The sequence below is a fragment of the Oncorhynchus mykiss genome, chromosome 29 (assembly GCF_057628025.1).
Source record: "Oncorhynchus mykiss isolate SJ-2025 chromosome 29, ASM5762802v1, whole genome shotgun sequence".
In the NCBI taxonomy this organism is placed as follows: Eukaryota; Metazoa; Chordata; class Actinopteri; order Salmoniformes; family Salmonidae; genus Oncorhynchus; species Oncorhynchus mykiss.
This window is the reverse complement of record NC_143050.1, coordinates 12,316,472-12,332,357: the sequence shown is the minus strand read 5'-3', so window position 1 is coordinate 12,332,357 and position 15,886 is coordinate 12,316,472. Positions and strand designations below refer to the sequence as shown.

General features: G+C 39.0%; 1 protein-coding gene and 1 long non-coding RNA gene across 5 annotated transcripts in view; both read right to left on the bottom strand.

Annotated features, from left to right (window-relative positions):
- Window positions 1-596, bottom strand: part of LOC110510227 (CMP-N-acetylneuraminate-beta-galactosamide-alpha-2,3-sialyltransferase 1) — a 31,264-nt gene extending 30,668 nt beyond the window's left edge. Inside the window, exon 1 of one of the 2 annotated variants that reach the window (XM_021591615.3) lies at window positions 422-596. The gene's annotated coding sequence lies outside the window, so the exon portion shown is untranslated. The remainder of the gene's footprint in view (window positions 1-421) is intronic. The other variant, XM_036967330.2, reaches the window with a different exon arrangement.
- LOC110510226 (uncharacterized) overlaps window positions 1-15,886 on the bottom strand; it is a 212,749-nt gene that overhangs the window by 190,163 nt on the left and 6,700 nt on the right. The gene's annotated exons all lie outside the window — the stretch shown is intronic.

Below are 15,886 nucleotides of genomic sequence, written 5' to 3'. Positions count from 1 at the left end.
CCCTTTGTTAAAGAAAATGGCAAAAACTATACCTATTGTTAACTTTATATTTTGAAATAAATAAATAAAACATATCCAGATAATATAACGCATTCTATAACAATACTAAATGCGTGATGCTTTTTGCTAGGAACAACCTTTAAAATGCCCACAAAAGACGTGACTCTGATGCATATGGAGATATATTGATTCCTGCATATCATGGATGAAGCTTGAGCTGGAATGTGAAGCTAACTAAAGCTAGCCAATTCAATAAAAACCTGAGAACTCTTAACTAGATTCTTACCCCTCGGGGTTAACAATAACATTTATTGAAGTTTGAAAAGACAACACACCATTACAGATGTCAGCAAGAAAAACATTTAAGTTAACAAAACACAGAACATACACGAGTAGTTATTTTAACTATATACACACTTACCTGCAGACAATGTAGATGTTGCACATCTCTAACCCTGCCTAGTCTGGCACGTTGTAAATGTGGTCAGAAGGACAGCAACAGTTACCGCTGGCAGAGCGAAAGTTCATTCAAGTTCAGGAGTAAATGGATGAGAAATGTGACAGCAGCCACCTATCTCCCGTGCACTTCCCTGAATGAGTCATAAGCAGCAACAAGTTGTGTATATTAAGTATTATTGGGTATTAAGTTAAGTGTATTTTAAGTTAAGTATGTTATGTTATGTACTATTAACTGACCAAATGTACACTGAGTATACCAAACACAACCTCAATTCGTTGGGGCATGAACTCTACAAGTTGTTGTAAGCGTTTCACAGGGATGCTGGTCCCTGTTGATTCCAATGTATCCCACAGTTGTGTCAAGTTGGCTGGATGTCCTTTGGGTGTTAGACCATTCTTGAGACACACATGAAACTGTTGAGCGTGGAAAACCCCAGCAGCGTTGCAGTTCTTTACACATTCAAACCGGTGCGCCTCGCACCTACTACCATACCCCCGGTGCCCATTCAATTGTCTAAAAGCTTAAAAATCTGTCTGTAACCTCCCTTTTCATCTACACTGACTGAAGTGGATTTAAAAAGTGACATCAATAAGGGGTCATAGTTTTCACCAGGATTCACCTGGTCAGTCTATGTTATGGAAAGTGCAGGTGTTCTTAATGTTTAGTACACTCAGGGACTCTATAGTTTACTTCTCATATTCTCACCCATAGCCATGACCCAAAATACAGAAATGAGGAGGCGCTGATAGAATGCAATTTATTTCGTTATACTTTGGAATAGTAAACCTTGCTGTCTCCCTGTATTCCCTCCAGGGATTAAACCAGGCAGAATTGACAAGGCTAAGCAGGAATACTGATGATATTTGGAGGCTCCTCGGAGGACTCTGTAGGGTGGCACCATGGTGTAGCCGGAGGACGGCTAGTTTCTTTCCTCTTCTGGGTACATTGACTTCAATACAAAACCTAGGAGGTTTGTGGTTCTCACCCCCTTCTATAGACTTACACAGTAATAATTAATTATTAACTTCTGGAGGACGTCCTCCAACCTATCTGAGCTCTTAGAACATGAACTGACATGTTTCCCAGCCAATCAAAGGATCAGAGAATGAATCTACTGCTGAAAGCACAAGCCACAGCTAGCTAGCACTGCAGTGCATAACATGTGGTGTGTAGTTTACTCAGAGAAAGAGAAAGACAATAGTTGAACAGTTTTGAACAAATTAATTTCTTTAAAAATGAAGGAGAATCGAGAGGAGAGAAAGCTACAGTTGAAGTCGGAAGTTTACAAACACTTAGGTTGGAGTCATAAAAACTTGTTTTTCAACCACTCCACAAATTTCTTGTTAACAAACTATAGTTTTGGCAAGTCGGTTAGGACATCTACTTTGTGCATGACACAAGTCATTTTTCCAAGAATTGTTTACGACAGATTATTTCACTTAATTCACTGTATCACAATTCCAGTGGGTCAGAAGTTCATTAACAAACACTAAGTTGACTGTGCCTTTAAACAGCTTGGAAAATTCCAAAAATTATGTCATGACTTTAGAAGCTTCTGATAGGCTAATTGACATCATTTGAGTCAATTGGAGATTTATCTATGGATGTATTTCAAGGCCTACTTTCAAACTCAGTTTCTCTTTGCTTGACATCATGGGAAAATCAAAAGAAATCAGCCAAGACCTCAGAAAAAGTGTAAGTGTAAAAAGTGTAGACCTCCACAAGTCTGGTTCATCCTTGGTTCATCCTTGGAGCAAATTCCAAATGGCTCAAGGTACCACATTCATCTGTACAAACAATAGTACGCAAGTATAAACATCATGGGACCACGCAGCCATCATACGGCTCAGGAAGGAGACACATTCTGTACTCCTAGAGATGAACGTACTTTGGTGCAAAAAGTACTAATCAATCCCAGAACAACAGCAAAGGACCTTGTGAAGATGCTGGAGGAAACAGGTACAAAAGTAAATATCCACAGTAAAACAAGTCCTATATCAACATAACCTGAAAGGCCGCTCAGCAAGGAAGATGCCACTGCTCCAAAACCCCCATAAAAAAGTCAGACTATGGTTTGCAACTGCACATGGGAACAAAGATCGTACTTTTTGGAGAAATGTCCTCTGGTCTGATGAAACAAAAATAGAATTGTTTGTCCATAATGACCATCGTTATGTTTGGAGGAAAAAGGGGGAGGCTTGCAAGCCGAAGAACACCATTCCAACCATGAAGCACGGGGGTGGCAGCATCATGTTGTGGGGGTGCTTTGCTGCAGGAGGAAATGGTGCAATTCACAAAATAGATAGCATCATGAGGCAGGAACATTATATGGATATATTGAAGCAACATCTCAAGACATCAGTCAGGAAGTTAAAGCTTGGTCGCAAATGGGTCTTCCAAATGGACAATGACCCCAAGCATACTTCCAAAGTTGTGGCAAAATGGCTTAAGGACAACAAAGTCAAGGTATTGGAGTGGCCATCACAAAGCCCTGACTTCAATCCTATAGAAAATTTGTGGGCAGAACGGAAAAATTGTGTGCGAGCAAGGAGGCCTGCAAACCTGACTCAGTTACACCAGCTCTGTCAGGAGGAATGGGCCAAAATTCACCCAACTTATTGTGGGAAGGCTACCCAAAACATTTTTATCCAAGTTAAACAATTTAAAGGCAATGCTGCAAAATACGAATTGAGTGTATGTAATCTTCTGACACACTGGGAATGTGATGAAAGTAATAAAAGCTTAAATAAATAATTATTTATACTCTTATTCTGACAATTCACATTATTAAAATAAAGTGGTGATCCTAACTGACCTAAAAGGGGGAATTGTTACTAGGATTAAATGTCAGGAATTGTGAAAAAAAATGTATTTGGCTAAGGTGTATGTAAACCTCCGACTTCAACTGTAGCTATGTTTCCTATTTATTTTTCACTTTCAATTAAATAGCGAATGCAGTTAGCTAGGTTAGACTAGTCAAACACCCGGCTCAAACAGAGAGGGATGCTATGTTAGCTAGCTGGCTATGGCTATCCAACACTGGAACTCTTCCAAGTCAAGGTAAGCTTGTTTTTTTTTATTATTTTTTTTACCTTTATTTAAACAGGGTGTCACATTGAGATTAAAAATCCATTTTACAAGAGAGCCCTGTACACATTACAATAAAAATTGAATTTTAAAACAACATATACAATCTTCCCAGCTCTGCAGATTCTGCTGTGAGGAGGCAGAGTCATTAGATCATTTATTTTGGTATTGTCCACATGTAGCTCGTTTTTGGTCACAGGTCCAGGAAAGGCTGAGGAATTACAACATTTGCCTAGAACTAACGCTGCATATAGCAATACTGGGGGATTTGAAAAACCATAGTCAATCATTCAATAATATAATTATTTTAGCAAAATAAAATATTTTTAATTTACAATCTGTAGAAGCTATGAGAATAGAAAGGTTCAGTACTTTTGTGAAGCATCACAGCACAGTTGAAAAATATATGGCAAATAGAAATACAAAATGGATGATGTTGAGAGATAGATGGGAGGGGTTGAAGGGAGCTGAAGGGTGGGACTAATAACAAGATAACCAATGTAAAACATACGGGGTCTGTAAAATGTATATAGGTTCAGAACTTTTGTGAAATAGCACAGTTACAAATAGAAATCAAACTGGATGGACATCAGAAATAGAGGAAGGACTAAAAACAAACAAAATATAACTATTGTAAAATAGATTGTGTCTGTAAAATGTGTATAAGATATATATACTGAAGGTAGAAGCCTAAGTGTTTATTAGTTTACTCCAATTGGGGGAAGGGTGGTAGGGTTTGCGAGGAATAATAAAGGTATATATTTTTTAAAGTATGTCTATATAGGTATGTGTACGTATATATGTGTATGCGTATGCATGCGTGTATGTATATGGATATATATATATATATTTACCAAAAAAATATGGGGGATTGGAAATGATGCAGACAATTACATTGATGGAAGCAACATTCTTTCCGCAATATTAAGCTGATCCTCCAAATTAAAAAAAAAAATAAGAACAACATACACGTGCATAAAACAATATAATTCAGCACAATAAAAAATGAACATTTACTAAAAGCAACACATTCAACTACATAGAGGTCGTCATTCAATAATGTAAACTGCCTGTGTGGCACCAGCACATCTAATTGCAGTGAACTCTGTAGATAGTTTCTTTTTAAATAAAATTCAATATGCTGTAATAGAAATAAGGCATTGATGATTTTTTTAAAATGTACTCCCTTATATTAAACATCACTGACTGCCACTGTTACATGCTAGATACAGGCAAGAGTGTACAAGGCAGTTTGATTGTATCTGTCACCTTGATTACTCAAAATGTTTCTCTTGACATATGCACCTAAATTGTAAACTTTCATTCATAGGCTAGGTTGTAGCAACCTCATAATGTGTACAGGGAAAATTTGAGTATCATGTAGTAGCCTAAACCTATCGCTGTTACATTGAGCTTGAGGAATGGAATATGAATGACAGTCATCCAATATGCTGTAATAGAAATAAGGCCATGCTCACACAAAAAAAAGAAAACGTCCCCCCTCCTCTTAAATGTCACCGACTGCCACTGATTTACACTAGGATATTTATTTAGCTGCCACCAGTACATAGAAATTGTAATCATAAAACCAAGTTTATTTTTATGGTTTATATTATACAGTATTGCAAAATGTAATAAAGTTTAATTGATGTAATAAAGTTTCATATATAAGCAGACCTTATTAGGAGACAAGGTATTATAAACGTGTGTGTGTGTGTGTGTGTGTGTGCGCGCAGCCTATTATCTTAAACTTCGGAATATGCACTAAAACATACACCACAAGGAGGCTCCTCTAGCTTTTTGGGGTGTTTTTAAACCACTTACAGTATCTACAGTATCTACCATGCTGATTAACACACCAGGCATCTAAAAGAGGACATAAAGGCAGACTACACAGTTCTTTATGGCCTACAGAATACTGTATATCACCGTTTTTATTGGATTTGATCCTATAGTTTATCATTCAAACCATTCTATCGTTTTGAAATAAATCATTCCTTGTCTATTTTTTTAAATTGAATTTTAAAGAATCAATTGCAGTTAAGGCAGAATTATAAAATCAGCAAAAAAAAAGAAAACGTGGATCAACAAGAAACACACTGCGAACAGGACCAAGAATCACAACGACGGGCAGTGCAGGCACAGTTTTATTTATATTTATTTAACCAGGCAAGTCAGTTAAGAACAAATTCTTATTTTACAATGGCAGCCTACCCCGGCCAAACCTTCCCATAACCCGGACCCATACAACGCCCGGACAACGCTGGGCCAATTGTGCAAGAGTTAGCAAGCCAAAGAATGCAGGCTGAATATCGTTTTTGGATACTGGGTTGATCATTGCACTCCAAAACACCTTGGTAATCTGCCCAGCTCTATGATGTCTTGCACATGTTCAAGGTCCCAAGTAGCAAAGCAATTCCACAGCATTAACAAAGCTCCCCTGTGTTTGATTGTAGGGAAGGTGTTTTTTTTCTTTGAAGTTGCTCTCCTTTGAAGGTTGTGGGTTATCCAGCAGGACAATGAATGGTCCAGCAGGACAATGAATGGTCCAGCAGGACAATGAATGGTCCAGCAGGACAATGAATGGTCCAGCAGGACAATGAATGGTCCAGCAGGACAATAAATGGTCCAGCAGGACAATGAATGGTCCAGCAGGACAATGAATGGTCCAGCAGGACAATAAATGGTCCAGCAGGACAATGACTTATAGCACACATCCAAAAGCACCCAGGAATGGTTCAAGAAGAAATACTGGACTGTTCAAATCACATTTTATTGGTCACTTATGGAAGTATTCACACCCCTTGACTTTTTGCACGTTATGTTGCAGCCTGAATTTATAATGTATTGAATTGAGATTTTGTGTCAGTGGCAAACACACAATACCCTATAATGTCAAACCCAGCAGTGTTGCAGTTCTGACACAAACCGGTGCGCCTAATGTTTTGTCCACAGTGTATATGTATATAATGGTGTGTGTATAGACAGTGTGGACAGTATATGAATAGGAAATGTGTGTACAGCCGTAGTTATATAGGATGAGCCTTGACTAGAATACAGTATATACATATGAAGTGTGTAGTGACCAGCAGTCTCTAAGGTGCAAGGTAGAGTAGCGGGTGGTAGCCAGCTTGTAACAGCGATTAAGTTCAGGGCAGGGTACTGGGCGGAGACCTTGTAGTGGTGACTATTTAACAGTCTGTTGGCCTGGAGATAGAAGCTGTTTTTCAGTCTCGGCCCCAGCTTTGATGCCCCTACTGTCTCCGACTTCTAGATAATAGCGGGGTGAACAGGCCATGGTTCGTGTGGCTGAGGTCCTTGATGATCTTCTTGGCCTTCCTGTGACACCAGGTAGATAGATATTCTGGAGGGCAGGAAGTGTGCTCCCGGTGATGCGCTGGGCTGAGCTCTCAGGAGAGCCCTGAGGGTGGTACGGCAATTGCAGACGGTACAATGGCCGTATCAGGCAGTGATACAGCCCGACAGGATACTTTTAACGGTGCATCTGTAGAAGTTAATGAGGGTCTTAGGGGCAAAGCCGATTTTTCTCACCATCCTGAGGTTGAAGAGGGCCGTTGCCAGCTAACTATTCATATTTAAATGATTATACAAATATCTTGCAACCAATATAATGTTATATATATATATGGGGGATATAACCATCCCAGCTCTGCAGATTTTGCTGCGGAGAACCAGAATCATTAGATAATTTGTTTTGGTACAGTCCATATACAGTATAGCTTATTTTTGGTCGCAGGTTCAGGAATTGCTGAAGAATTGCAACATTTACCTGAAGTTAACTCTGCAAATAGCACTGCTGGTTGATTTGAAAAGTCATAGTCAATCAATCGCTAATATGATAATACTTTTAGCAAAACAATTGATCTTGAGAATAGAAAGGTTCACACAGTTGAAAAATATATATGGCAAATAGAAATCAAAACTGGATGATGTTAAGAGATAGATGGGAGGGGTTGAGTGAAGCTGAACGGTATGACTAAAAAGAACATGATAACTAATATAAAATATACTCTGTAAAATGTATATAGGTTCAGAACCTTTGTGAAACAGCACAGTTAAAAATAGATGGCAAAAATACAAATATTGGCACTCTTGCACTTTTTTCAAATCACTCACAATTTTCCCTAAAAATAAGATGAAATTCACCAAATTCTTTATTTCACTGTTAATATTACAGAACCTTTGTTTTTGATTCAGAATTTAATATATCAATTTAAATCAGAAAATCAACAGAAGTGACTAAATTATTGACAACCCAGACATAATAATTGGTAGCACAACCAAATTAACTGCAATCAAGTGCATCCTATATTCATCGATGAGCTTCCTGTACCTCTGAACTGGCAGTTTGGCCCACTCCTCATGTGCAAACTGCTCCAGTTTTCCCAGATTTTAAGGGTGCCTTCTCCCAACTGCTGTTTTCAGATCTCTCCACAAGTTTTCAACGGGATTTAGATCTGGACTCAATGCTGGCCACTTCAGAACAGTCCAGCGTTTTGTCTTGAACCATTCCTTGGGTACTTTTTGAAGTGTATTTGGGGTCATTGTCCTGCTGGAAGACCCATGACCTTCAATGGAGACCCAGCTTTCTGACACTGGGTCCGACATTACGCTCAAACATGCCCTGGTATTCTCCTGATTTCATGACGCCATGCACACGTTCAAGTCACCCAGTGCCAGAGGCAGGAAAGCAACTCCAAAACATCGCTGAACCTCCTCCATGTTTGACTGTAGGGAAGATGTTCTTTTCTTTGAAGGTTTCATTTTGTTTTCTGTATACACAGGTCTCCGCTAAACATAGAATTACATGTTCAATCAATTGACTTCTACTTTGCTACTTGTAGGCTACTGTCTGTAATTTGTATTTATATTTGTATTTATACTGTGCAATAATTTGATTGTGTACACACATCCAGATACTCAGCTCTTTCATGTGCTTACTTTTTTAGGGACAGGAGAGATTCTCTGAACATGTATTTGTATGACTGTGGACACTCAGGTTGAGGTTATGAGGACAGTAGCCTGTTACTCCCAGTCTTAAATCATAGGTCCAAGACAGGGTTGGATTCATTTTCACACAGGAAGGGATGAAGTGGGCAGATAAGAGACACACCTGATTACCATGTGTAGATAAAACCAATGTCAATCAGATAGTGATCGGATCACCCACATCAACCACATGTTAATGCAAGGTGTAACCACAGTTAAAGACAAGCCAAATGGCTCGATCCCAGATAAGGATATTGACATTGCTGATTACAACATCTTCAGGTGTGACAGCCATATGAGGAGGAGGGAGAGGGGAAGAGCTGAAAAAAATGCTTAACAGCACGGAACGCTCTCCATTCCAGAATGACCTTATGATCACATACCTAGATGACAGAGAGAGAGAGATGAATATTGTCAGCTCTTACCTTGACATAATGAAAGAGTTTCAAGTTGTGTCATATAAGAGTGACTTTGATAAAAGAGTGCTTGATCAATCTAATGACTATGTAGTGTGTTTGGCATTGTCATCTTTGAAGGAGGAATAGAAGCAGCTGGGAGACTTGGAGAACTACTTGAATCAAAGAGTGCTGGTTCTCAATTACAACCCCCAAATCTGGTGCAGAAAAGTGGTTTCACTCCGGTAAGGTAACCACCCTAACCAGACAAACCATATGTCTGTTCCTGGACATCAACGAATCATACAAAGTCTTGCATTCTGCATTGCATCAATTCCAGACAAACTCATCACTGCGTCCTCCATCCATGTCTATGAGAGAGGGACACTGTTAGGTCCCAAGTTTGAACTGCCATCAAAGCCAGGTGTCCCCACCATCAAGAGCATGACTGTGTCCACGTGCAAATATACCCTCCCAAACTTGGGGTCAAGTCTGTGGAGTCGTACCAGGTTTTGTACCAGGCTGTGCAGGCTGAATCTGAGTGGACAGAGATAAAAGCTGATACTACCACTAACCATCAGACGTTTGAACCCCTATAAAGACTATCACTTCAGCTGTAGGGCGGTGTGTAGACCTGGTGTGAGCCTCTCCAGTGACTGGACAGAATACTCCAGGACCCGGCCATGTAGCCACAGAGACATTAATAGAATCTGAAAGTATCAGAGTGAACTGGGACATTCCTACCATAGTGGGAGATAATGTTGAGGTCATAGGCTATGAGGTTGACAACAGAGAGTGTACAAAGGCTGTTGACAATAAGATGTGGCACACCATCAAAACCACCACCAGAGAGTGCACACTGGAAGGTCTAAAGCCTGAAACTGCATACAGTGTCAGAGTCTCTGCTAACTGTGGTGAGGTAGTGAAGTTTGCTCAGTCCTGAGACTGAATTGAACACTGTCAGGATGTCTGACTCACCGAAAGTAAAACGTTTGACCAACGCAAAAACTGATACATTCCTGGACCAATCAGAGATGTCGCAGAAAGGCAACCTCTCAATCCATAAGCACTGAGGAAGATAAATGTGTTGATAAGAGTTTTTGCCAGGAAACATTGTGGAAGCAGGTGGAGAAGGTAAATAACAAGGTAATCCTGCTTTTGGGGTCCACAGGTGAAGAAAAACCACTCTGGTAAATGTCATGATCAACTACATTCTCGGGGTGAAGTGGGAAGATCCCTACCCCTTTAAGCTCATCCATGAGGTGACCAACAGGTCACAGGCTGAGAGCCAGACTTCAATCGTAACATCATACGAGCTCTACAACCAGCCAGGCTTTCAGATTTCATATTCGCTGACCATTATTGACACAACAGGGTTTGGAGACACCAGAGGGGTGGTGGAGAAAGTACTCAATTGTCATACTTGAGTAAAAGTCAAAAGTCAAAGTAAATGCTATACATCAAATTCCTTATATTAAGCAAACCAGACTGCACGATTATTATTATTATTACATTTTTTTATGGACAGCTAGGAGCACACTCCAACACTCAGACATAATTTACAAACACAGTATTTGTGTTAGGTGAGTCTGCCAGATCAGAGGCAGTAGGAATGACAACACATTATTATTGATAAGTGCGTGAATTGGAGCATAATTCCGCCCTGCCTGAGCATTCAAAATGTAACGAGTACTTTTTAGTGTCAGGGAAAATGTATGGGTGTAAAAAAGTACATATTTTCTTTAGGATTGTAGTGAAATAAAAGTAAAAGTTGTAAAAAATATAAATAATAAAGTGAAGTACAGATACCCCACAAAACTACTTAAGTAGTAGTAGTATTTTTACTTAAAGGACAACTTCACCCAAAAACTATCTTTTTGTATTTGTTTCAATAGTCCATTATTGACATAGTCCCAAAATGTTTTGCTTGTCAGCAATCAAGTTTTCAAGATATGTAACTTTCAAAATACATAAATCATCCCCGTATGATGCATTTTGCGTCATTTGATGCTGCCTTTAGCTCTCATTCTTGAAAAGGTTGGAGACCCCTGCTTTGACCCGAATACAATGCTTTCAGTTTTAGATGTGTTCAAGACCAGTTTATTGTTAATTACCCATTCTGACACTGACTGTAACTTCTTGCTAAGAGTCTCAGTGAGCTCACTGGCTGTAGGTGCTGATGTGTAGAGTGTGCAATCATCAGCACACTCTATAGTATAGTATTTTTTTTCTTCTATATAGTAATTTTTGCTTATTGTAAGACAAATTGCAAATCATTTGTAAAAATAGAGAAGAGTAACACCCAAGGCAACTGCCCTGAGGGATACCACAATGTACATATATGATGTTAGAGAAGCTTCCATTGAACAATACTCTCTGAGTTCTATTGGATAAGTAACTCTCCAATCATGTGATGTCAGGTGATGTAAAGCCATAACAAGTGAGTTTTTTTCAATAACAAATTATGATCAATAATGTCAAAGGCTGCACTGAAATCTAACAATACAGCTCCAACTATCATCTTGTTATTAATTTATTTTAGCCAATCATCAGTCCGTGCATCAGTCAATGCAGTACAAGTTGAGCACCCTTCCCTATATGCATGCTGAGAGTGAATAATTAACTTGTTCTTTAGGAAAATATAATTGTATTTGTTCAAAGACAATTCTCTCCATCAGTTTACTAAGAACAGGCAGAAAATTAATTGGGCAGCTGTTAGAGCCAGCAAAGGGTGCTTTACTATTTTTGGGTGGTGGAATTATTTTAGCTTTCTTCCACGCCTGCGGACATACGCTCCTTTAGGTTTTGGTTAAAGACATGGCAAATAGGGGTGGCAATACAGTCTGATACCATTCTCATAGTTTCCCATCTAGGTTGTCTATACCTGGTTGCTTACAGTGCATTTGGAAAGTATATAGACCTATTTGATTTTTTTCCAGATTTTGTTACGTTACAGCCTTATTCCATCTATACACAATACCCCATAATGACACAGCAAAAACAGGTTTTTAGTTTTAGGGGGCATTGTGTGTAGATTGATGAGGGGGAAAAAACGATTTAATCTATTTTAGAATAAGGCTGTAACGTAACAAAATGTGGAAAAAGTCAAGGGGTCTGAATACTTTACAAATGCACTGTATCATTATTGATGGATAACGACCATTTTTCCACACCAACTTGTCCAAATTCAAAACGGCAATCCTTCTCTTTCATTATTAGATATTTAAATCACATCAAATTGTATTTGTCACATGCGCCAAAAACAAAATGCTTACTTTCAAGCCCCATCAATGCAGTTCAAGAAATAGAGTTAAGAAAATATTTACTAAACTAAAGTGAGAAAAAAAAAGAAAAGAAAGAAAATTGCATAACAATAACGAGGCTATATGCGGGGGTATCGGTACCGAGTCAATGTGCAGGTACAGGTTAGTCGAGGTCATTGTAAAGTGACTATGCATAGATAGTAAACAGCAAGTAGCAGCAGTGTTAAAATAAAGGGGTCAATGTAAACAGTCCGGGTGGCCATTTGATTAATTGTTCAGCAGTCTTATGGCTTGGGATTAGAAGCTGTTGAGGAGTTTTTTGGTTCTAGACTTGGCGCTTCGGTACCGCTTGCCATGCGGTAGCAGAGAGAACAGTCTATGACTTGGGTGACTGGAGTCTATGACAATTTTTGGGGCCTTCCTCTGACACATTTGTTTTGTTAAGTTTAGTCACATTTCTCAATTATTTGACCCTGCTGGTCATCTATGAACATTTGAACATCTTGGCCATGTTCTGTTATAATCTCCACCCGGCACAGCCAGAAGAGGACTGGCCACCCCTCATAGCCTGGTTCCTCTCTAGGTTTCTTCCAAAGGTTCTGGCCTTTCTAGGGAGTTTTTCCTAGCCACCGTGCTTCTACACCTGCATTGCTTGCTGTTTTAGGCTGGGTTTCTGTACAGCACCTTGGGATATCAGCTGATGTAAGAAGGGCTTTATAATTACATTCAATTTGATTTTGATTTGAATTGACAATATATCAACCAATCACCTGAGCAGGCTGACATGTTTGCCACCGTTTTTGCATCTGTCACGTCCGCTCCCCCTCTCCGGTCTACTAACCACCGGTCCTGGCAACCCATCCTTATGCACACCTGGCAACCTTTATTATGCACAATTGCGCCTCATTAGGCACACCTGGACTTCATCACCTCCCTGATTTACTTCCCCTTTATCTAGCACTCTGTTGTTATCACCCACCAGGCTATATTGTTTATGTTTCCATGTTTAGAAGATTTTCTTGTTTTGCATCGTTCTTTGTCCTTAAAACTCACTAATTGCACTTGCTTCCTGACTCACTGCGTCTACGTTACAGCATCCTTTCTTTGAAACATATGTTTCAATCAATGTTATCACGGTTAGTTTCTTAATTAACAGGTGCATGTTTGTCAACAATTGGCAATAATAATATTACAAATAATCAAAGTGGTGCATCTGGATTCTCCTCCTTATACACATCTTACATCTTTAACAAAATAGTCCTGAGAAAACATTTTGTATGATTTCTTATAAATAACTTTAGGCTCTGCCGGTACTTTGGCTTTCCTTGTTATTGTCACAATGTTATGGTAAATGTTTTAACCCCTAAACTGACATTCAGTACTACTGAATCAAACATTGTGTAACGTGTCTATTCTTTATATTCAAAGATGACTTATTACTGACTAACATGATTTAAAACATTTTGTATTGACATAAACCTCTGACAAAATGTGCATATAGAATTAATACTATTGATTTCAATGAATGTAAGGAATGTTCTTAAATACATTGTTGAAAATGGGTTTATTGATTGCCAATTTAACATTCGTTCTTATGCATGTATTACTTACACTGTCAATGTCCAAGTAAATGTTTTAGTATTTTAAAAAAGGCCACCGATCACATAATTCATATCTTAGGGGAAGAACGGTGTGTTAAAAGGTTTTCACCTATTTCAATTTAAAATCTGTTTTAGAAAAAGAAGTTGGATTGATAATCATGTAATGTTGTCTGATACCTAGAATGGATCAAAAGGGCCTTTATTTATTGGTTTACATACACAAAGCATCAAGACATGACGGAGACAATAGTTTGAATGTGCCGTCTGACTTGTGCAACCATAAATTGAATTGTCTCGACTTTCAGTCAACTGAGCCGAACTGAAGGTGATGAACTTCAGTCGAGACAAGCCACTCACTTCCTGGAATATAGCGCCCTCTATGCTTCACCCAGGGGAATGCTACACAATAAGGGTAGGTCCCATGGTTGGGTGATTTGAGATCTGGGTCCTTTTGTATGAAGCATCTCAGTTGGAGTGATGATCTAGGATCTCAGTTGAATTTCTGATTATAAACAAGATTACAATGGACAGAGGCGCCTGAGTCAAAAAATAGTGAAACAAAAAATATATAATTTTCTAATCAATCACATTTTATTTGTCACATGAGCCGAATACAACAGGAATACAACCTTACTTACAAGCCCTTAACAAGCCCTTAACCAACAATGCAGTTAAGAAAATACCTGAAAAAGTAAGAGATAAAAATAACAAATAATTAAAGAGCAGCAGTAAAATAACAACGGGGCTACCGGTACAGAATCAATATGTGGTGGCACCGGTGTACTTTTTAGATTCTCAATAAGTTCACGTCACCAAATAATTGATTAAAGCACACTGTTTTGTAATGAAGGTCTACAGTACCCTCAACAGCACTCTCTGGGGTAGCACCATGGTGTAGCTGGAGGATAGCTAGTTTCCTTTGGGTACATTGACTTCACTACAAATGCTAGGAGTTTCATGGTTCTCACCCATTTCTATAGACTTACACAGTAATTATGACAACTTCCGGAGGACGTCCTCCAACCTATCAGAGCTATTGCAGTATGAGCTGACATGTAGTCGACCCAATCAAAGGATCAGGAAATGAATCTAGAAAGCACAAACTACAGCTAGCTAGCACTGCAGAAAATGTCGTAAGTAGTTGACTCGGAGAAAGAGAAAGACAAGTTTTTAATAAATAATTTTCTTAAAAAATGAAGGATAATTGAGAGGAGCTATCTATATTTCCTTGTATTTTTTCCCCCCTTTCACGCGAATGCAGCTAGCTAGTTTTGCCTACTCAAACACCCGGCTCAAACAGAGGGATGCTATGTTAGCTAGCTGGCTATAACAGAGGGATGCTATGTTAGCTAGCTGGCTATGGCTATGTTAGCTAGCTGGCTAGGGCTTACCTTGACTCTTCCAAGTCAAGGTAAGCTTTTGGTTGTATTAATTTATTGCCACCTGGGCCCGCCGGTGTAACTGTTAAACTGCTTACTGTACTCCATGATTGTACAAGGTTTATTATCGCATTAATTCTAGTAGCTAGCTATGTTGACGATGATGTTAGGTGACAACGATGTGGGCTGTGTGTAGCGGTTAGCGTTTATGGTTTGGAAAGGTTTTTTCATCTGTTCACAGACAACTGTTGTATTGTGCACTGAAGTCAACAAGGGAAGGGAAAGGTGAGAAGAGGAGAGCGCGTAGATACGAGAAGGAATTATACAATGCGCAAATACTCAAATTTCTCTGGACCTGTGCACCTACGTTGTAAACTTTAACTCATAGGTTGTAGTAACCTTGTGATGAGTATAGGAACAATTGTAGTAGTAGCCTAACTTATCGATGTTACATTGAGCTGGGTGAATGGAATATGAATGACAGTCATCCAATATGCTGTAGTAGAAATAAGGCCATGCTCATAAAAACAAAATAGTCCATCTTAAACGACACCGACTGCCACCAGTACAGTAGCTCACAGACCACCTATGAGTAGCTCACCAAACAATTCTGAAAGTACTTGCAATTCTCACAAGTATCAGACAAAGCCAGCTCCCACCTAGCAGCTATCTAATCAATGAAAAAATGACA